This window comes from Vicugna pacos, chromosome 1 (assembly GCF_048564905.1).
Source record: "Vicugna pacos chromosome 1, VicPac4, whole genome shotgun sequence".
In the NCBI taxonomy this organism is placed as follows: Eukaryota; Metazoa; Chordata; class Mammalia; order Artiodactyla; family Camelidae; genus Vicugna; species Vicugna pacos.
Window position 1 is genome coordinate 49,893,436 of NC_132987.1, and position 22,879 is coordinate 49,916,314.

At 37.1% G+C, this 22,879-nt stretch overlaps 1 protein-coding gene across 15 annotated transcripts in view; it reads right to left on the bottom strand.

Moving 5' to 3' along the window:
* The window catches only part of PEX5L (peroxisomal biogenesis factor 5 like), a 622,944-nt gene that overhangs the window by 370,230 nt on the left and 229,835 nt on the right, over nucleotides 1-22,879 (bottom strand). For all 15 annotated transcript variants that reach the window (XM_072961590.1, XM_072961582.1, XM_072961619.1 and 12 more), the window contains 3 exons: nucleotides 13,717-13,802; nucleotides 9,479-9,534; nucleotides 9,073-9,252 (listed from right to left, as the gene is read on the bottom strand). The gene's annotated coding sequence lies outside the window, so the exon portion shown is untranslated. The remainder of the gene's footprint in view (nucleotides 1-9,072; nucleotides 9,253-9,478; nucleotides 9,535-13,716; nucleotides 13,803-22,879) is intronic.

The following is a 22,879-nucleotide window of genomic DNA, read 5'->3' on the forward strand; positions in this document are numbered from 1 at the left end:
AAAGAATGGGCCATGGACTTTACATGGAGAGGTCAGCGAAATCTTCACCCAAGAAACACTGCTTGAACAGGGTCTTAATAGGATGAATAAGAATTTGTTAGGTATATGGAAAGAGAGGAAGGAGCATATTGTACAAAAGGGTGAAAGAATGTATGAAGTTCAATAAATGGCAGATATTACGATCCTGGAGTACAAAGTTTCAGGCATAGAGTAGCAGAGAAGCAGATTGAATTGGAATTATTATAGAGGCTTTGTGGGCTGTGCTAAGAAGCTGGGGTTCTGCTCTCCTGGACAGTGGCTCACCATCCCAGCTGCACATTAATACTGCCTGGGGAGATTTTTTAAAAAAATACAGATGCCCAGAACCCACTTACATGTATTTGAGAGGATAGCAGAGGTATTAGTTTAACTCTGGATGTGACAAGTTGGGGATACCTGTGGGGCATTGAAGATGGAGATGAAAATAACCCATGAGTGATAGGACACAGGAGTCTGGAGCTATGCAGAAGTCTGTGAGCCCTAAATTTCTGTGGGTGCTGAGAGTGCATGGTACATTAGCCTAAGTATAGGTAAATTGGTGCTTGAGTCTTGACTTAACATACCAGCTGTGTAACCTTGGGCAAGTTACTTCTCTCTGAGCCTCAGTGTCCTAATTTGAAAATGAAGACACCAGTCAGAATGGCCGTCATTCAAAAATCCACAAATGACAAATGCTGGAGAGGCTGTGGAGAAAGGGGAACCCTCCTACACTGCTGGTGGGAATGCAGTTTGGTGCAGCCACTATGGAAAACAGTGTGGAGATTCCTCAAAAGACTAGGAATAGACTTACCATATGACCCAGGAATCCCACTCCTGGGCTTGTATCCAGAAGGAAATCTACTTCAGGATGACACCTGCACCCCAATGTTCATAGCAGCACTATTTACAATAGCCAAAACATGGAAACAGCCTAAATGTCCATCAACGGGTGACTGGATAAAGAAGAGGTGATATATTTATACAATGGAATACTACTCAGCCATAAAACCCGACAACATAATGCCATTTGCAGCAACATGGATGCTCCTGGAGAATGTCATTCTAAGTGAAGTAAGCCAGAAAGAGAAAGAAAAATACCATATGAGATCACTCATATGTGGAATCTAAAAAACAAAAACAAAAACAAACAAAAACAAAGCATAAATACAGGACAGAAATAGACTCATGGACAGAGAATACAGACTTGTGGTTGCCAGGAGGGTGGAGGGTGGGAAGGGATAGACTGGGATTTCAAAATTGTAGAATAGATAAACAAGATTACACTGTATAGCACAGGGAAATACACACAAAATGTTATGATAACTCACAGAGAAAAAAATGTGACAATGAGTGTGTATATGTCCATGAATGACTGAAGGATTGTGCTGAACACTGGAATTTGACACAACATTGTGAAATGATTATAGATCAGTGAAAAATGTTTAAAAAAATATGAACAGTATAAATACAGGAAAGCTCTCATTTGTTTTTCTGTAAAGAGAATAATTATGTGATACAACAGTAGTTTTCAATCCATTGCCTTCAACTGAGACAAAAATAAAGAATGATATCCAGAGGGAGAAAAAAATAAGATAAAAAGATACTATGGGAGCCAAATGAGATATAAGTGAGAGTGCTTTTTAAAGTACTGTGTGGCTATGCAGCTTTATTATTATCATTAATGACCAGTGTATATATAATGGAACTATTTTCTTTCTGTGCACATGCTGCAGAAGGAACTATCAGACCAGGATCAACAGATTTGTCTTCAAGTCTCAGTTTTGTTATTCTCTACCTGGGTGAGCTTAGATACTTGACATCACTCCTTACATTTTAACATCTTTAAAGTGAAAAGTTAGATGAGACCAGTGGTTTTAAAACTTTGCTCAGTGGAGCCTTAACATTTTTCATTGCAATCTCTCAGGGGCTCCAAAGGGGTAGGGCTGGGGAGACACAACAGTCCTACTTTCAGCTGGCTTATGTGTTGGACTTTTCTGCAGGGTTCTTTTAAAAGAAAATGTTTTAAAGCTAGGGACAGAAAAGTCTGAAAACTTCTCAGTAAGATTATCTCAAAGGAACTTTCCTGCTGGAACATCCCATGGTTCTACAGTATTGTAAATGATCCAGCCTCTTGAAATTCCTGCCTTCTTCACAAGGTTGTATGGAAGAACAGTTAAGAAAGGCTCCCAAAGCTGTAAAATAATTGTCTAAAGTTGCTTACTGACCATACCCAGATATCAAGGGCTATTATACTCACATCCATACTCTCACCTAACTGAATATTTTATTCTTCATGTTTTAGGTATAAATATTGTAGGTCAGGGATGAAAATACTCATCACACATGTCAACTCTAATGGCTGCCCAGACCCTGTGAAGATGTGGTTTCTGTGTGCATTTGGGTTCCCCGGTAAAGAATGCTGTGATCAACTATTAATTTCTAACACAAGCATAGAAAGAAGAATACAGACACATATATTAATATTTTTCATTCCTCTTAGAAGTAAAACTGCTTCCTGTGTGGCCAGTATAGCTTGATTTCAAAACGTGCCTCCACCTTTTATTTTTGCATACAGGGATTTTATGCCTGTGGAACTATGCCTAAATCTCACAGCTGAGCTCTCTCTTGCAGCATTAAGGGAATTCTGCCCTATTTTTTTTTTTTAAGTCTTATTCAATAAAGGTAAGGAAACTTCCTCAACTGGATAAAAGGCATCATCTTGGTGGTGAAAGACTTAACCTTAAGGTCAGGAACAAGGTAAGGATGTCCTCTCACCACTTGAATACTGTACTGGATGTTCTCCCCAGTGTGAGAAAGCAATAAAAGGTTTCTGGCAAAGGATTTTTATCCAGAATATATAAAGAATTCTTACAGTCTAGTAAAAAGAAAATAACCCAATTTAAAAGTGGGCAAAAAGGTTTAACAGACATTTGATCAGAGAAGACGGCAAATGAGCACACGAAAATATGCTCAATATCATTAGTCATTAGTGAAATGCAAATAAAAACTGCAATGATAAACCCCTACGTATCAGCTAGAATAGCTAAAATAAAAAAGACTGACTATACAAAACGGTGGCGAAGACATGGAGTAACTGGAACTCTCATACACTGCTGGTAGAAATATAAAATGACCTAACTACTTTGGAAGGTAGTCTGGCAGTTTCTTAAAAAGTTAAATACATAGCTATCATACTGCTCAAACATTTCAGTCACTCCCAGGTATTTACCCCCCCCCACCAAAAGCAAATTTTGACTCAGAGACTTTTACACTATACTCATAGTCACTTTATTTTTAATAGCCTGAAACTGGAAATAATCCAAATGTCTACCATTACCGCCTGTCTGCTAGGTAAATGAATAAACAGATTATGGTATAGCCATAGAATGAAATACTTCACAGCAATAAAAGGGCACAACTACTGATATTTATGCAAACACAGGGTATATATCAAAATAATTTTTGAAGTGAAAGAAGCCAGACAAAATATAGTTTTCTTCATGAAAATTCTAGAAAATGCAAATTAAACTATAAAAACAGAAAGCAGATCAATGGTTGCTTTGGGACCACAGGGGTAGGATGGCAGGGACCAAGGATGAGCAGGAGGAAAGATTACAAAGAGACATGAAAAACCTTTTTGGGGTGATAGTTATGTTCATTATTTTGATCGTGGTAATGGTTTCATGGGTCTACATGTAAGTAAAATCTCACCAAAATATAATCTTTAAATATACAGAGTTCATTGTATGTCTATCAGATCTCAATAAAATTGTAACAAAAATTAATTACCTGTCATTTTTGGTGACTGTATTAGTCTTTCATTTTTACTTTACTGGAAAGAAGCCCACAGCATGACTTGCTGTGGAATTTGAGCAAGTTACTAACATCACTGGGATTCAAAATTTGCAATTTTAAGAAATAATTGACTTCTAAAACGATAAAAGGTCCCCACTCAACATCCATAATCTATGATGTATAAGCCACATTCAGGGAGATAGAGGAAGACTTAAACTATGATACTTATATTTTTAACAAAAACATTTTCTACGGTAAGGAAGGGTGGCAGCATTATAAATTGACATGTAGAATCTGACTTTGGCTCTTGTACCATGAGCTCTATGGATTCTTTTATTGATTTTTCAGTTTGTTAAGGCATCTGTGGAAGATTTCTGTTTAGAACTTATACAATTAATATAAATTTGCAGTATCCATGAGACTGAAATTGATGTGGACTGAAGAGCCAGAATGCTATAAATTTCTGTTCCAAAAATCCATAAATGTTTATAGACAATGCCTTCTGGAATGATAGGAATTGAAAGGAATGTGAATAATTGTATTAATATTAATCTTTATTTTCCAAACAAAGATGACTTAAAAAATAAACTAATACATAATGTTAGCATTCATTGAATGCTTACTTGGTTCTAGGCACTGTGATTACTGCTTTGCAGATATTTAATTCAATATTATATTTACTTTTTTACAAAAAACAATGAAGGATGACACTACTGAGATAAACGACCAGTGTCACACAGCTAGTGAAGTGCCAGGTATTAACTATTTTCACCACAGTATTTACAGATTATGAATTTAACCTGAGCCATGTGGGTTTCAATTCTGTTTCATTCCACTTCTAACTTACAGATTGGCTTTCAGAAAGTCACTAACCCTCTTCACATTTTGGGGTCTGTGCTTTGAAACTGAAGATGATTTTCTTACAACTCACCCACAGAGGACATAAGAAATATGACATAATCAGATGGCAAAGAAAACCTATTTGTGTTGACAGCATCATCATCTATAAAAATTTCAAAAATAATTTTTATAATTTGGTATTTATCAACAAAATTAACCTTTTTTTTAAGATTAACATAAAATCAACGCAATTCTTCTATCCTTTTTGGAAGCAGAAAATCCACTCCCTTCCCCCACCACCCCACCTTCAGAGAGATTTCTATTAACTGGTGTTTCCATGGGCACCAGTAGTTCTCATTTCCTATTCTAGCTGAACTCTAACTGATAACTTACTGTTATCTCATCCCCAGTGATTCTTCTTTTTGCTGTATCTTACACAAAATGGGGAGGCACAAAGACTTTTCCTTGATTTCTCCAAAATAATGTCAATTTGTTAGAGAGACTTCTCTGAAGTTTTAAGGCAATGGAAGAGGGGAGTTACAGCACAAAATTACACAGAAAACATTTTAAAACTGAGTATTAGATAATCCTTTTCTTAAAACTCCTTCAGTGGACCTGTTAGCAGGAATTATACACCAACTCACTCTCTTCAGGCTCCAGACTTCTGTCATATAATTTGAGCACTTCTCTTGTCTGACTAATACCTCTGTTATTTTTCTCTTCCTCAGTGAAACCCCCCAAATTTGTGATAACTTTCTACCCTGAACACTCTAGCTAATACTTTCATATATTTCCTTCCAAACTATAATCCTCTGTCCTCATCTTTCACACTAATAGGCAGTTTCCTTTTCAAAAACATTTGTCTCCATAAGAGGAATTCAGGTGCCATGAACTGACATACACTTTTTAAAAATCTCATTTCATATTTAATGTATTAATACCTTGTTAATTTGCAGTGACTTGTTTGGTAACCTTAATACAAACCAGAAAGTAAGCATATATGATTCCCAGGAAGCCAAAGTCACCACCTCAGGCAATTTATTTATAAAAGTAAAAGTGTACAAGAAGTAACAGTAATGATCAAAACGATAAGAAAAACATTCGAAAAGTTTCTCTTATAGCTACATGTAAATCAATGAAACTAGAACACTCCTTCATACCATACACAAAAACAAACTCCAAAAGGTTTAAAGATCTAAATATAAGACCTGACACCATAAAACTCCTGTAAGAGAACACAGGCAAAACATTTTAGGGCATAAATCACAGCAATATTTTCTTAGATCAGTTTCCCAAGGCCAAGGAAATAAAAAGCAAAAATAAACAGGACCTAATCAAACTTAAAAGCTTTTGCACAGCAAAGTAAACTATGAACAAAATGAAAGACAACCTACAGAATGGGAGAAAATATTTGCAAATGATGCAACCAACAAGGAGTTAATATCTGAAATACACAAACAGCTCACACGACTCAGTATCAAAAAACAACCCAATCAAAAAATGGTCAGAAGACCAAGATAGACATCTCTCCAAAGAAGACATCCAAATGGGCAGCAGGCACATGAAAAGATGCTCAACATCACTATTAGAGAAATGCAAATCAAAACCACAATGAGGTATCACCTCACACCAGTCAGAATGACTATCATCAAAAAGTCTATGAGTAATAAATGCTGGAGAGGGTGTGGAGAAAGGGAACACTCCTACACTGTTGGAGGGAATGTAAATTGGTACAGCCACTATAGAGAACAGTATGGAGATTACTTAAAAAACTAAAAATAGAGCTAGCATATGATTCAACAATCCCACTCCTTGGCATATATCCAGAAAAAAAGAAAACTCTAATTCTAAAAGATACATGCACCCCAATGTTCAGAGAAATACTATTTATAAGAACCAAGACATGGAAACAACCTAAGTGCTCATCACTGGACAATTGGGTTAAGAAGATGTGGTAAATACATACAATGGAATACTACTCAGCCATAAAAAGAATGAAATATTGCTATTTGCAGCAACATGGATGGGCCTGGAGAATATCCTACTAAGTGAGGCATGTCAGACAAAGACATATTATATGATATAACTTATATGTGAAATTTAAAAAATAATACAAGTGACCCTATACACAAAACAGAAACAGACTCACAGTAGAAAACAAACTTATAGTTACAAAAGGGTAAAGGGAAGGTGGGAAGGATAAACTAGGAATATGGGATTAACAAATATAAACACCGCCAGCTAGAATCTGAAGTAAATTTTGTAAAAGAAAAGAAATCTGATGGAAATATTTAAACATTTGACCATAACATTTTAATAAATGTAAATAAATAGATTAATGATTGACTTCTTACTTCATACAGCAAAACCTTCAAAAGGAGATGTCACTGATCTAGGCTTCACAGGATGAATAATACTGACTAAATTCAGAGCCACGGGAACTCCAGGTGGAGGAGGCACAAAAGCTAAGGCACAAATATGCCAATTAGTTTTTATTCCATCAGGAGGACACTAAGAGCACCATGAATGAGTACAATGGAATGAAAAGCTCAGGGGTCACTACTCCAGTCAAACAAGTGTTAGAACAAGTAAGTTAAGAGAAGTATTTCTTAGGAGTACTGGTAGAGTAGATTAAAAAGTCCTGAATTTTTTTTCTTGTTTTTTTATTTTTGAGGTGGGTAGGAGAGGTTTAGAGAAGAGGATTCAACATTGAGGCAAGTTATCAACAAAACTATGTATGTTTAACTTAAACAAATTTACAAGTCCAGTTGTGTGATATGACTGATACCACTGTCTAATACAAATGTCTGGCACACATTTTCCTCCATGTGTTTTTATCAATATTTATTATTTCCTTATTATATGCATGTTACATTACTTATCAAGTAACCTCAAATACCTGGAACATCTAACCTTTGTATACAAGGAAATAAACAATATACTCGAGCAGCCTCGTGCCCATTCCAAGAAAGAATATACTCACCATGTCCCCCCAAAATCTCAGGCTATTTTTCCATTCTCCTTCAATTCAAAAATCTTGTCCAACCATAGACTTTAAGGTAGAACCACTCCAGGGAATTTTATCTTTAGCAACTCACCTGGACAACTAGTGCTCTGTCCATGCCCCATACTTTAATATAATATGCTAATGTTTGAATACTGAAGTTTTCCAAATACTAATTTTCTAATCATTTTCTGTGAATCACCTAGCCACAAGTACACACCATCATTAGCAATCCATTATGTTTAATTTAGACCTCATCAGTGCCTTCCTTTCTTGCAAGAATTCAAATGCTGTACTTCCTGGGCTTAACCTCTATCTCAAACTGTCAAGAAGATAACCATCTCTTTGACTGGCAATTTTTTTTCACTATGTTTGACACACTTTAATTGTTTCTATTGATTTATTCTTCCTAGGAATTGTATGTGATTATCAAAATACTTAAAATATGACTTTCCAGTTTTGCCTTCAAGGAGATGGTGTAAGTTGTATTCAAAAATGTATTTTTAAAAATCCTCATAAGACAGTGTTATGAACTTTGTACAAGAAAAAGGTATAAAGGATTTAGCAAATTGTCTCTTGATCCCATAATGAAACTTCAAAAATAAAATTGAAAGTAGATAATAAAACAATCTTGAAAAACTCACAGAAACAAAAACAACTGAGCAAGGAATAGGAAAAAACAGAAATCTGATGACCAGCAAAGGTTTCCATACTGAGCTCAGAAAAATTTAAGGACCAATTTGCTGAATTAAATAAAACCTCTAGGGCAATTAAATGTTTTCCAGGGGGATTGCCCTAACCATCACTCTCCTCTTTCCTCCCTCTTTCTTAGCCTGGAAAGAAACAGTAGTGGAAATTCTGCAGAGATTCTGATACATTGTGAAAATTGCCTCATCAGCTTTCTAGAAGCTATAGAGTCCCAATTACCACCATATTTTAATAGGATTTGGAATCTGCTTGATGCAAATTTTGTCTAGATGCCATTTGTGGCAAAATAAACTGGACAACTTTCTGTCTTCATGAAATGTACATTTAAGTTTTTATACCAGAAAAAATGTACCCTATACCAGATTCTTTGCTAGAACATTTTGCATTTTCCTCCAACCCTACAATGTTCCTTCTCCTCCAACCATAACCCCTACCCCTGTGCTACAGTCTCCTTTTAACTCCCAGAATAGCTGCACCAATGAGGCTATTCATGGAGGAAGTACACAAGCTACTTCTGAACAACCATTTTGTAGGCTGACTTTCTCCTCAAGTTTGGCTCCAACCTAGGCCCAGAGCACCCACCAGAGCAGACATATCCTATACCTTTAGGTGAGAGAGATCAATGAACTCTAAGATTGAAACTGAGATGGAAAATCAAACCCCTTACTCTTTTTTACAGAACTAGATAAAACTGTGTGCCTGCTTACCTGATGGCAGTAAGCTTGCTCTCCATGCCAGTGAAATTAATCTTGAAGCTGATATGAACTGCACTTGACTTCAGAATAGCAGCTCCTTCTGCTATCATCTGATAGCACCACCCCTTGGGAGTCTTCTGGCTTTGTGCTGTGGACACTTCCTTCAAAAAGGGTTGATTGGATAGTCTGACCCTGTGAAGTTTGGGTAAATCTAATTATATTTTTCTCATATAAGTTGCATGCATGTGAAATTGAAATTGGACATGATTCAGGGGAGTCTTTTTTGCCCATTTACCAGGTGCAGATCTCTTAGGAAGATGGCATCTACATTGTAAGTCATTTTGGAAGCTTAAGTAAGTCCTGGGTGAACATGAAGGTTGGATAAGTCAACCAGAACTTCAGAATTGGCCAGACTTACTTTGGAGTTAGGACTTGAAGCTGGCAACTGCGCAGTGATTCAGGAGGTAGCTGATGCTAAAAGAAAAAAAAAGAAAAAAGAAAATATGGGAATTACATGCTTATAATCAGCTGGTAACCTCCTTAAAAACACCCCTAATTCCCCTTGTAGGGGTTTATTTTTCCATCCAAATGGTTTCTGGATGTTAATTTTAATCTGATTTCACCAGGACATCAAGGTGGGGAGAATAAAGGACAAGGCAGGTGGGCAGCAGAGAATTTTTATCTGAGCCCCAGTTGTTCATTTATGCCTGTGGCTGAAAACACCTGAAAAAATCAAACTGATGGAAATAGCAGAGAAGCTAGACTGCTCAAGTCTACAGGCAGTTATTAGAGGAAGGAGAAACTCAGAAACTAATGTGTAACCTGAGGAGAAGTTGGTAGGAGACAGGAGGAGATGTGAAGGAACATGAAGAAAGAAGAACAGGAGAGATGGGGAAAAGGTGTGAACTTCATTAGTTGATTAGAGCTAGGTCATCAGCTGAAGCTCAGTTCTGCTGTTAGAAGAGGAGCCTAATGTCTCAGTAACTCATAATGGTAACATTTCTTTCTCTCTCATGCTACACATCTATCACAGGTCCATGGCTGTAACTGCAGAACCAGCCTCAAACTGGCCCATCTTGTTTCTAACAAGATACTGAGTTATTTTCAGAGACAGAACAAAACCACAAGTCATGCAGCTGAAGCAGGCAAAGATTTTGACCTCAAACAATATATGGAACCAAAGATTCTCCCCCGGACATGACTGGAACCTGAATGTTGAAACCTTCTCAGATGCGGAGGGCCCGAAGTGAAGCCCCTTTACCGTACCTTACCATAAATGGCCAAGTTCCCAAGTCCTGCCGTCACTTCCACAGACCAGCTCTCCTCCCCTAACTCATAAAAGTTTGACAGAAATCCAGTTTGACAGAACTGAGCCGTGCCTCCTGTCTCCTTGCTGGTCGACCTCACAATAAAGCTTTCTCTTTTCTCAAAAGCCGAGGCCATAGCATTGGGGTCTGTGCACGTCAGGCAGCAAGCCCTTCACCTGGTGTAATGAGATGGGAGGGAAAGGGGCAGGGCACAACCACTAGATAAATGAAGAGGGGCTGCAGCTGTGAGCATGTGAATAAAAACTGGCTGGAACTGGCTGAAACCAAGGTGGCTTAGAGAATAGTCAGATCACTGACCTTCAGCTCATTTTACCCTCATTGTAACACTAAAAATCATTCCCCCTTATACCATGACAGTTCCAGGGCGGCCCTTAAAAGGCCAAAAAGTGATCGGTGGTCCAATTCCTGGGAAATCCCTCCTTTCCTCCCCAAAACAACAAGAATATTCCTCCCACTCTTAGCTTATGAAATTACTCAGTCCATAAAAACCAACCACCCCATGCCCTAGGGCCGCTTTCACTTTGAGACTGTCTGCATTCTGCCTATGGAGTGTGCATCTCTCTAAATAAACTTGCCTTCGCTTTTCTTGGGCTTGCTCTTGAATTCTTTCCTGAGAAAAGTCAGACCTAAAGACACCTGCGGGTCCCTGGGCGGGACATTGCCTTCAGCAGCAACAGTAACACTGGGACGGGGCAGCTGATTGTCTTCACTTAGGGTTTGGACTGATGGACTGAGAGGCCTTAATGGAGGTTTCAGAGGGAAAACAGCATGACAAAATCACAAGACAGAAGCTCACAGGGACATACTTCATCTCTACTCACATTTCACTTGTCAAAGCAAGTGATGTGGCCAAGTCTGACGTCAGTCGGGGGGGAATGTGTACTTTGAAAATACGTAATTATCAATTACATGTATTATAGCTAAAAATCTTCACAAGCAAAGATAGATGTCATTTCTCCCTTCTGGAGGGGAAGGTATTTTGTAGAATGTCCTTCAGTTTAGGTTTTTCTGATGTTTCTCTAATAATTAGATAGGGGTTATGGGGTTATGGGGTTGTGGGGAGGAAGCCTGCCGAGGAAAACTGCGATTCTCATCACATGGTATCAAGAGTAGGTCCTGTCAATATGATGTGTCACTGTTGATGTTAACCTCGAGGGAGGGCTTGGATTCCTCCACTTTAAAGTTGTTTGTTTTCCCTCTTTTTGGTACTGTACTCTTTGCAAAGAAGTCGTTGTGCACAGCCCACGCTTAAGGAGTGGGGAGTCATGTTCCACCTCCTGAGGGCATTTCACTCCATTTACAGGTGAGGAATCTGAGGTGTAGAGAGTTTAAGCCCAAGTTAACATAGTTAATTAAATGGCATCAAGATTGAAACCCATCTCTGTCTGACTTATAAAACTATTCTTTTTTCAGTGCTACACAAAAAGAAGCATAAGATAGGGAAATGGCTAGAAAATAAGAGGATATATCTATGAGTTTGTTTTAATAAGTCACGTTGAGAGGCACGGCCTCTTGATAATAGAGACATTCAGGTAGTGATTCCTCCACTTGCTACTTACTAGCATTGGGACTGAAGAGTCATGCCCCCTGATGTTTATAACACTATCCAACTACTGTCCTAACATGACCTATTAATCTGTCCTTCTACAAATATATCCCGGCTCCATTCTAATCACTAAACCATTTTTCAAAAAGGAAATCAAGTTCTTGAAGCACTGTGAGGAAGAGTAGGGGATGAAAATGATTTTAATCCGTACTTCTTATGGTTTCTGAGCGGTGTGGGTTTTTTTTATTTGAAGAGAGCTGTAACTCCAGATCTGCCTAATAAAGAGAAGGCATGTTTCTGTCACAGAAATAGCTTTTGTACAAGTGGGAAACTGTCACTAAGGCTGAGAAGCAGAGGAACAGGACGGTCTGTGTCTGGTGGGCGAAAATTGTGTGAGGTTTTTCCTTCTTACCATGGTGATATAATTCATTGTTGACATTTTAAAGTATGTGTCAGGTCCCATATCTAGTTTACTTTTGAAGTGTCACTGACCATGCAATTGAAAGACAGAAATGACCATGTAACAGTGTTGAGTTGGGTTTTCTGAGCTAGGATCAAATCTCTCCTGTGACAAAAATTTAATTTGCAGAGAATGTATAAAGATAAAATAGCTTGTGGACATTCTATATACATCACATGAAGAAAAGTCTTTATCCATTTTTATAAGCTGAATAGACTGCGAGACGTCTGAATCACACGTGCATCCCATATGATTAATTGTAATCATATGATACCCTTGAATCTGATTAGTTTAAATACTCTCATGTGTGGTGATTTCTAAGTAGCCTGAGCTCTTGGCTGGCAGTTAGGAAGTCGAGTTATTCAACTCTGTTTCTCATACTATAGAGACATATTTTCATAAATAATTTTCTCCTTTAATTGCCGAGATTATCTGGACTTTCTGAGGCTGTTATGCGAATCCTACAAAAGGATTGAGCTTTAGTGCAAAAACTGTTTACCATTGTGTCTCAGCACTTATTACATTCAGGACTAAGTGAGATTTGTTAAGTGAATATTGAATAAATGTTTTTGAGAGAGAAGCATTGTGTAAATTTAAGATAGTCATAAAATACACAACTACTTCTAAAATGAAAGACCATGTCTAAAGTCTAAGATCATTAATTTCCTTCAGCTCAGGATAAAGCTTTTTCTTATAAGACCAACTATAATGAAATCTGTATCATGTAACTTGTCTGATAGCACATTTTCTTACCAGTTTTCTGATCAAAGGCAAGGGCCCCAAAGGTGGATATTGATGACTGACTTCTGTACTATGCCTCAGGAAGTCACTAACAGTTTTTTAACCAGTAGGCTGTTATTCATATGAACAGAACCTAATTTTTCTTTTAATAAGAAAAATATATAAAATTATATTTTCTTTACACTAAATGACAAAATTGATTGAAAATTAATGCTGATGAGAGTATGTTGAAAAAGTTACTCTCTACTGCTAGTGTGAGGGTATTTTGATACAACTTTTCTAGAAAATAATTTGAAGACATATACGAAGGGGCTTAAAGAGCTCACAGTCCCCTTTTTTAAAAAAGAAAATGAGTTCTAGTTCTGGATGTTTATCTAAAATAAATCATCAGAGATTTTGTCAGAGATGAATATTTGAGGATATAAGGATGTTTGTTACATAATAATACTGATCATGAACAAGTGTCTTAATTGAATTGTGCTCTAAGTTTCTAGGTAATTTTTTTTTTAATTCAGTGTTAATTTAGAGAGTCAAATTGTTGTAGAAGGCTTAATACAGAAAAACAGCAGAACTCTGATTACCTCTTTCCAACTCTGTTCCCTAGAGGTAGCCACTTTCGGTTCTTTTGACTGATTCTTAGGATATTTGCTTCTATACTTCCATGACCCTAAAAACAAACAAACAAACAGAAGAAACAAGCAAACAAGCTTAATTTTTATCCTTTAGTATTACCCATTGACTTCCTGCTGTGGAAAATTACAATTTTTCTTTTCTTAAGCTGGGGATAAGATAAGCCCCTATCCCCAGCTTATATACACCTTTACTCCTTCCGCTTTCTTCCCAGCAGAGTTTTATCGTAACTTTGGTTACATCACTACAGTCTATACGGCATTATGATTATACAAACACAAGACCTAGCTGAGTCATATTGGGTACTATTATTACTTTTCCTTTTCTGAAAAAGTTTTGGTTTTCCTTAATTTTTTTTTTCCTTGTTAGATGAAGCTACTGATGTCTATTCTTAGCTTCCATTGCATTTGTGGTTCTTTTATTCACTTTCCCAGTTGTACAAATCTTCTTTCAGTACATACATACTTCAAGTATCAATGTCATCCTCCTAAAGAAAGTCTCCCACGAGCTTTCGACTTCCCACATCCAGATGGCTGAAGCTTAGCTTTTGTTTTTTTGGGTCTCCTTTCACCATCATCCTGGGGCTTCTCTTTCCAGCTTTTGCATGGAATTTCCTTTTTCCTGGATTCCATGTCTTCCCTTCTTAATTTTCTTCTTTGTTTTGGAAGAACACAGATTCCTGAGAACTGGACATAGGAGGTAAAATTTTTGAGACTGTGCAGTCTGATAATTTAAAAATTTTAATCTTATGCTTAACTAATAGTTGGCTGGGAATAAAACACTAGATTAGAAAAGATGTACCCTCAGAACTATGAAGGCTTTGCTCTATTGTTTTCTAGTTTCAATAGTTGCTAATAAGAGGCTCAGTAACAAAGGCTAACATTTTCTCAGCACTGACCATGTGCCAGTCACGATTCTGTATGTATTTATGTTTATTATCTCATGTAGTTCTCACAGTAAACCTATGAGGTAGGTGCTACATGTAACTTCCTTTTTACAGATATGGAAACTGAGACTCGGAGTTGCAGTGACTTTCCCAGAGTTACAGGTCTAGTGTAGAGTCTGCGATTCGAATTCAGCTGAGCTGGATGGCAAGCTCAGGCTCTTAGCCTTCATGCCTTACTGACAAATTGATTAGTGATGTTTTCAACAAACCATGAACTTTAATCTGAATACTTTTGTTATTCTTCTTCTTATTTTGAATTCAGTATCCTGACATTTCCCAATGCTGCGCCTTGTGGTGGGTCTTTTCTCATTCATTACCATGAACACACAGTGAGCCATTTCAGTCTGGAAATGCTGTGCTTCAGCTCTGGAGAAGGTTCTCGAGTTACTTCTGTATAGGTTTCCTCCCTTCCATTTTCTCTGTCCTCTGTTTCTAGATTTCGTAGACCGGTCCCACTCACTTTCCTATTCTCTATCTGTTCTGTCTTCCATAGCTTTACCTTTTGCTCCACTTTATATAAGCTTTCCTCAGCTTTATCTTCCAAAGTTTCTACTGAATTTGTTATTTCTGCTGTTATGTTTTAACGTCCAAGAGTGCTTCTTTGTGTCCTCTGAATGTACTTCTTTAAAACACTCTGGGTTTTTTCCCCCACAGGTTTATCATCTCATGAACGTCTCTCATATATTCATATTCACATTAATCAGAATATTTTGATTTTTAAAAAATTTATCCAAGTTGCCCTTTTTATTTTCGCTTGTATTTTATCTGTGTTATCTGGTGGCCATAGGCTATTTGTATTAGACTGGAGACTTTGCACAGGTGGGTGGAGCTTGCTGACTGGGCATGTGTGTAGTGAAATGGCTGGGCTGTTTCATTAGGGAATTCTTGATGTTTGCGTTAGTCTCATTGCTAAGAGATTAGTGTTCCAGTCTCCAGTCTGAATGGGAAGAGTCTGGCTGATGGCATTTTGGAAGAGAGCCTCCATGTACACGTGTACCCAGTTCCTGTGCATTTGACACAGCACCCATATCCTTAAATGCCCTGGTAGCTCCCCTTTGAGGGACACTCTGTTTTACTCTTTCCCTGGACTAAACCTCCAGTATCCTCTCGGAATTGGGGTGGGAAGTGGGGAGACAAGAAGCAGGTACTTCCACGTGTCGGGCAGGATTCTAGTTCTAGGGCTTCAGCACTATCAACCATTTCTCCAGTTTTCAGCCCCATCTTCTCTTGTACTTCTTGGTGTCTCTCTTGAGTTCTGATGTTATTTACAAAAGGCAAAATGAATTGCTTTTCAAATTTTCTCACTGCCAGTTTAGGATTCAGCTTTCTTGGATTTATTCCATTAATTACATTTGTCCAATTGCTTTGTTTTTAATTTATTTTTTTATTGAAGTATAGTTGATTTACAATGTTGTGTTAGTTTCTGGTGTACAGCATAGTGATTCAGTTATACACACACATATATATATATTCCTTTTCATATTCTTTTCCATTATAGGCTATTATAAGATATTGAATATAGTTCCCTGTGTTATACAATGGGACCTTGTTGTTTAGCTATTTTATATAGAGTAGTTAGTATCTACAAATCTCAAACTTCCAATTTATCCCTTCCCACCCCCTTTCCCCCTGTGGTAACAATAAATTTGTTTTCTATGTCTGTGAGTTTGTCTCTGTTTTGTAAACTAATTTTGTACTTTTAGTCCTGGTGTATATAAGCCTTTTCAAAAACTCCCCTTTTGGTCATTTTGGCAGGTTTGAGGAGTTGACAAAGGCAAAACCTGTGTTGAGGCGTGGTAGTGGGGGGTAGATAAGCATGACATTTCCACATAGTACCTTCTGCTCAAGTGCTTTAAGTTTCAGTTTCCTCATATGCAAAATTAAGATAATTATACTTATCTCTTAGGGTTGAGATAAAGATTAAAAGATAATAAGTGAGATAAATGGACATAAAACATTTCGAATGATGTCTTTCATATAGCAAGTTAGTCATTATTAATACATACTGACATGATATCTTAAGAACAGAAACACTCAAATTAGCTTAAGTTAAAAATATATGTAGAGAAAAGATATAGAGAAGAGTTTTGGAATCAATTTGGAGGAAGGTTAGCAAGATCTCCTGCAACTGGAGATGCTTCTGGCAGCTATTCTTCCTGTCCCCTCACTCCAGACACAAAGCTGCCCATTTCTCACACCCCACTTTCTAAGTATCTCCTCCATTTTCTTGTTTTCACCTTTCAGACAATCTTTCTCTGTTTACTTAATGTGTCCACTGCTGAAAATAGCTTCAAGCTCCAGCATAGACCCCTATCTGCCTGACTCTTTTTCAGTTCCTCAGTTCCATTTTATCACCAAGACTGGTGGACTGGCCCTACTTGGCAAAGAGTCCATCCTTGTTCAGTCATACAGGAGGTGGGATCCTGAGGTCCTAGTGCTGTCTCTTGCAGGCTGTGCAGTGAGAGGGCCCTAGAGTGATAAGTACATGAGGTACTGCTCATAATATAATCCTAAGAGATAAGAGAAGAATTTAAAAAGGACATATGGGACCTTACAAAGTTTGGTATATATATGCATGTGTGCATATCTATGTACATGTATATATATGCTAAATGCCAAATACTAATATATGCACACTCATGAGCTTGTTGAAAGACAAATGAGAAAGTGCATGTATGTAGCATAGTTTGTGACACATAGTAACATTCAATAAATATTTTATGTTATTATCATATTTAAATATATACAAAAAGTGCTAGAGGAAAATTCACCAAAATAGTAATTGTGATCATTTTTCTAGGAGGTGTAGTCAGGAGTAATTTATAGTTTCTTATTTATATTTCTTTGTAATTTTTTTACAATGAACATGTAATTCTTATATAATCAGAAAAATAATTTTGTAAACCTACTGATATGGAAAAGGCTATATATGAAAGCGTAACAGTTATCTTTAATTCATCTTCCAACAACTGGGTCATTTAATTATTCGACCATTTGAAAATGTTTTATAAAACAACTCTTTCCTTTTTATGTTCTTATTTTCCCCAGATTTCTGAATTTTTGTGGTAAGGTGAGGAACTCGAGAGTGTGTGGGCCTTGTAATGAACCGAAGATTTAGAACGTTTGATTTTTCAGCTGTATGTCCCAGTATAGGTTCCTAGTTATTGACTCTCAGATCAGGCATTCAGAAATGGAGAGTTACTACATAGGAAAAACTATGTCTGAAATCTTTACACCAAAATTCAGTATTTTAAAATATTACAGAATTAATACATCAATGCATTTAGTGAGTCACTGTTATCTTTTTTCTGGTACTCTGGCACTCGCTATCATCCTGAACATTATTTTCCTTTTTCAAGGCAATCCACTTTGTTTATCTTGAGTCCAGAGGATAATCGCAAACTCAGATTCTCACAGCTAGAAAGGTAGATTAAATGTCATCTACTTCAAAATCAGAAGTTTTCAGATGAAAAAATGCAAACTAAGAAGGTTTCTCTCTTTTGATAATAAAACTAGTTACAAGCAAGAGAGTCAGATATAAAACCACACTTTTAAATTTTAGCTTGATACTCTTTCCACTGCAAGTCCTTCCTACTTCCCTGTGTTCACTATAAATCTCCAGGTCATTACCAACTTGGTCAAATTATATTGCTTTTTGAAAGTACCTATTAAGTCATAGGTGATTTCTATGGCACCAATGGATTATATAGGTTGATTCTCAATTTAATGACTCATTACCAAACTGATAACCACAGTATTTTAAGCGAAAAAAGGAAATGGCCTACACCATTCAAGTTATATTTACTTGCACAAATGTGTTTCTTTGGTAGAAAAAAACCACAACAAAAGAAATTCCCACATTACTTGTTTTCATAAAATTGACCCTGTGACTCATAACTCATATTTCCTTTTGTGCTGGGCCTTCTAGGAAACTCAGAACAAAATCAGGAGCAATCAAATCCATAGCAAAGTTCTTTCAGCATTTTTGTTTTCCTTGTAAAAACATTGCCTCCCAGCTTTGAGTTCTTTTCCTACCTTCATTTTTCCTTTATATCTGTTCCTTAATCATATCATTTTTACTGATATTTTTTCATAAATAATTTCAAGTATTTTTTGAAATAAGGCATTATATAAAGAACAAGTGAAACAATTTTCATATGCTGTTTTCAATGTACCTGCTGGTGTAGGTACATACATTAAAAAAAAACTTATTACACCTTTATTGAGTAACAAGTTTATTTTCATCCCTTAGTGTTCACTGTAGAAAGGCTCCATATTACCCACTGTGAGGTTATGAAATCAAATGAATAATTTTAAGACTTAGAGGGTTCTTTAGCTGTGTAAATCAGCATTGTCCTTGAGCTCCATTCAGTTCAATTTTATCCATAAGGCTTATTTCTTTCTATAGTTTTTGACAGATATTTATAATCAAAGTAGAATATATATGAGGTTATGTGAATAAAATAAAGAGGCATATCAGACATATACACACACCTTCAAAGATGGTCTCAACGTTATCTAGAACAGGAATTACATAATTTGTATTTATGCAGGTACATCACTGAAAAATTAACAGAGGTACCTAGAAAAATTTTGGTTGGTGGTGAATGCTCAGATCAAACCACTGAGACATTTTTTCATCCACTTGTTCTCATAATACTCATTCATAGTTACCATGTCTATTTACTTATGTTAGCAAATCCTAAGAGATGAGGTATATTATGACATGTCATTTTATTTGTAATTATAATTATGTATATTTTGATATTGATATATGAGAAAATTATAACTTCAATTCCAGTTAATGTGTAATTTTACAGCTCTTAGTGTTTAAAATAACTGAAGTTTTTACATACATAATTGCACCATTGGCCTGTTTGTATGGTACAGCATAATTAGAAATATGGTTCCTATATAGCCCACTGGTTATTTGTCTATATATCTTTGTATGATATATATTTTTGTATTATATATAAAATATTATATTTTATATTATTTCATTACCCTTGAAGTATTTCCATATACATTATTTTCTTGAATCCTCAAAGTAGTCCTATGAGTTTCATAGTGTTGAGCCTACTGCAGATGTACAGAAACTGAGTTCCGGGGAGATCATGGGACTGAAGGTCACACAGTAGTAAAATGACAACACCAGGACTGGAGGGCAGGTGTCCTCACTCTCAATACAGGGCGTTTCGAATGCAATCCACTCTAGCGTCCAGCTTCTAAAAATCAATACCAGCCTCTCTTTAGACCCACACAGAGCTTCTTATGAGGCTGACTTCATCCTGTTCTACCCCTTATTAATATTGAACATCAATAGCTGATAGAATGGAGAGCAGAGTATATATCCACCCATTACTACCTATTACTACCCATTATTCCCACACGGTATTTACCATGGGAGAAGACCAGCCACCTTCCCAAACATTAAGGCCTGGGCTCTCTTGGAGTCTTCTCAGCTATTATATTTCAAACTTGCACAGATACTTTTAGTTTGCAGAGAGAAAGAAACTTTTCAGAAAATTCCCTATACACATTGAAACATCATCTAATACAATATGGTTTTGTATATGAGTTCAAAGTACACAGATCTTTTGAATAAGGTAGGTTTACAGCTAAAATAAAAAATATGAAGTGAATACATTCAGAAAGAAAAACTACAATGTTAATAGGTATTTTCCTTTGAATTGGAGCATTGTATCTGAGATTTTTAAACACGGCTTTTTTATTCTTTGGAATTTTCCAAGTCCAGCATCTCAAACTTGCATCTAATCAGAACTCTTAAATTTCTTCCCTACCTACCACACAAGCCAGGTATGTGTACCCTGCCAGACTTTCACAAATTATTAATGAGCTCTCTCTCCATTCTCCTTTTGCTCAGGCCAAAAACCTAGGAGTCATTCTTGCCTCCTCTCTTTAGAAGAGCACACATTAGAGCAAAATATATCCTGAATTTGACCACTTCTGATAAGCTCTACTGCCATCCTCTGAAATCTTTCCTAGATTTACTTCAATAGCCACCTAATTGGCTTCCCTATTTCCACTCTTGTTCATCCTCTTCCCCTCCTCCAAGTCAATACTCCACAGTGCAGCTAGAAGAGTTCTAGGAGTACACAATTCAAACTGTGTTGTTCTGCATTTCTTTCCCAATGGCTTCCTCAAATCTTTCCCTGGGCTGTATGGGAGCTGGTCCTGGCTCACCTCCCCAGCTTTCTACCATCCCCCTCTTCCACCATTCCTCAGGCCACAGTGGCCTTCTTGTTCATCTCTGAAATGACCTGCTTGTTCCCACCTCAAGGACTTTGCCTTTGTTAGTTCCTCTGCCTGGCACACACTTGCCCAGGTCTCTGCAGAGTCTACTTCAATTCATCCTTGTCTCTGTTCAATGTCATATCCTTAGAGAGGTTTTCCTGACACTACCCAAGGCATTGCTCCTTCACTTCTCTGTTCTTGTGTGTTTCCTCCCCCTGCCTTCTTTCCCTTCCTCACTTCGACTGACTGTATATTCATATATAATCTGCCTTCCCCTCTCAGCTGTTAGCTCCACTGAGGACAGGGACAACGTCATTCGGTGCTCCATCACCAAGCTTGCAGCATCCCTGCTCCATAAATATTTTCCTTCAAGTTATAAAGTAGTACTTTATAATTAGAAATAAAATACATACTTTTGCCTAAGCATGAGCCAAAACCCCAATTATAGACTGAGAACATTCTGCAAAGTACGGCTTTTACAAAGGAAAAGAATGAGCTGTCAGGAGAATTGAGAGGTTAAATGAAAAAAGTGGAAGTTGAGCTGAGCCTGACCTGAAACAAGACATTACAGAGGCAAAGGAGAAGAGAAGAAAGAATGGGAGAAGGAAAATAAGACTGCAATTAAAAATAGAAAGGTCACTGAAGGCCAGCTTCCCAGTTATTGGTGACCGAGTGCCAGACAGGACCAAATTTTAGAACCAGCTGTGGAGAGTGGTTTGGCACTTGGCACCAGGCTGCCAAGGTTATTATTCTGTAACAGAGCTCTATGGACCCTTTAATGATAACAGCAAGCACTCTGTTAAAAGGTTAGCTGCAGAGGGCACCGGAGATGGAAAGTGAACAGCAAATGCATGACATTATATGGCTTAAATCTAGTAACTGCACCTGCAGAAGACCAAAATGTGCATAGTGCAGAGACTATAAACAGAACAGGCACACAAGACAGGGCCCCGGCTGTTTTCAACGATCAGATTTACTAGAACTGAAAATGAAGTGAACTCGAAAATATCCACAAAAAGAAAATATTCCGAGAGAGAGAGTACTGGTAAAGGGAGGAGAACCAGACAGGGGTCACATGCGTGTGCACATTTAGATGACCATCCCTATGCAAACAGCATTGTGAGGGGACAACAAGAAGAAACCTGAAATGGAATCAGACATTTTTTCTTTCTTTTTTGTACTTTTTATTGGATCTATGTAAAATGATGGATATTAATTAAACCTACTATGGTAATCATTTCACAATATGTTCAAGTCAAACCTTTATTCTGTACACCTGAAACTCATACAGTGATAGATGTCAATTATATAAAAAAAGAAATACTGCATATATACACATATACCCTCTCTCTTTCTCACTCACACATATGGCATTACATATACAGACATATCTATGTAGAACCAATTTAAGATCTGCTGACAACCATCTGGCAGCACTGTGAATTCAAAGGCAGAATTCTTGGAATCTGGAACTGGTTAGATCACAGATTGGTTGAGTGATCTTATGTGAGTCATTTCACTCCTCTAAGCCTCACTTTTCTCATGGGTAAAGGAATTTAACTAGATGATTCCTGAAGTCTATTCCCATTCTTACAATGCCTATCATTATAACCATTGGCATTGATTTGAGCTAAATGAAGTAAATCATCACTGACAGCTCCAAAGGACTGATTGACTCACTTCTTTCTTCTGCATGTACTTAATCAAATATCATTCATTCATCATCTATCCATCCTTCATTCAAGGAACATTTGTTGAGTAACTTCAATATGCCAAGCATCCCTCTAGGAGCTTCAATAAGGTCCCTGCCCTTAAAGAACTCTACTAAAGTATTTGACACTGTAGTTTTTAAAGGTTAATTTGTATTCAGGACTTAGGCAAGATGCTTTTCATCAACAGAAAAGGTTGGTTAA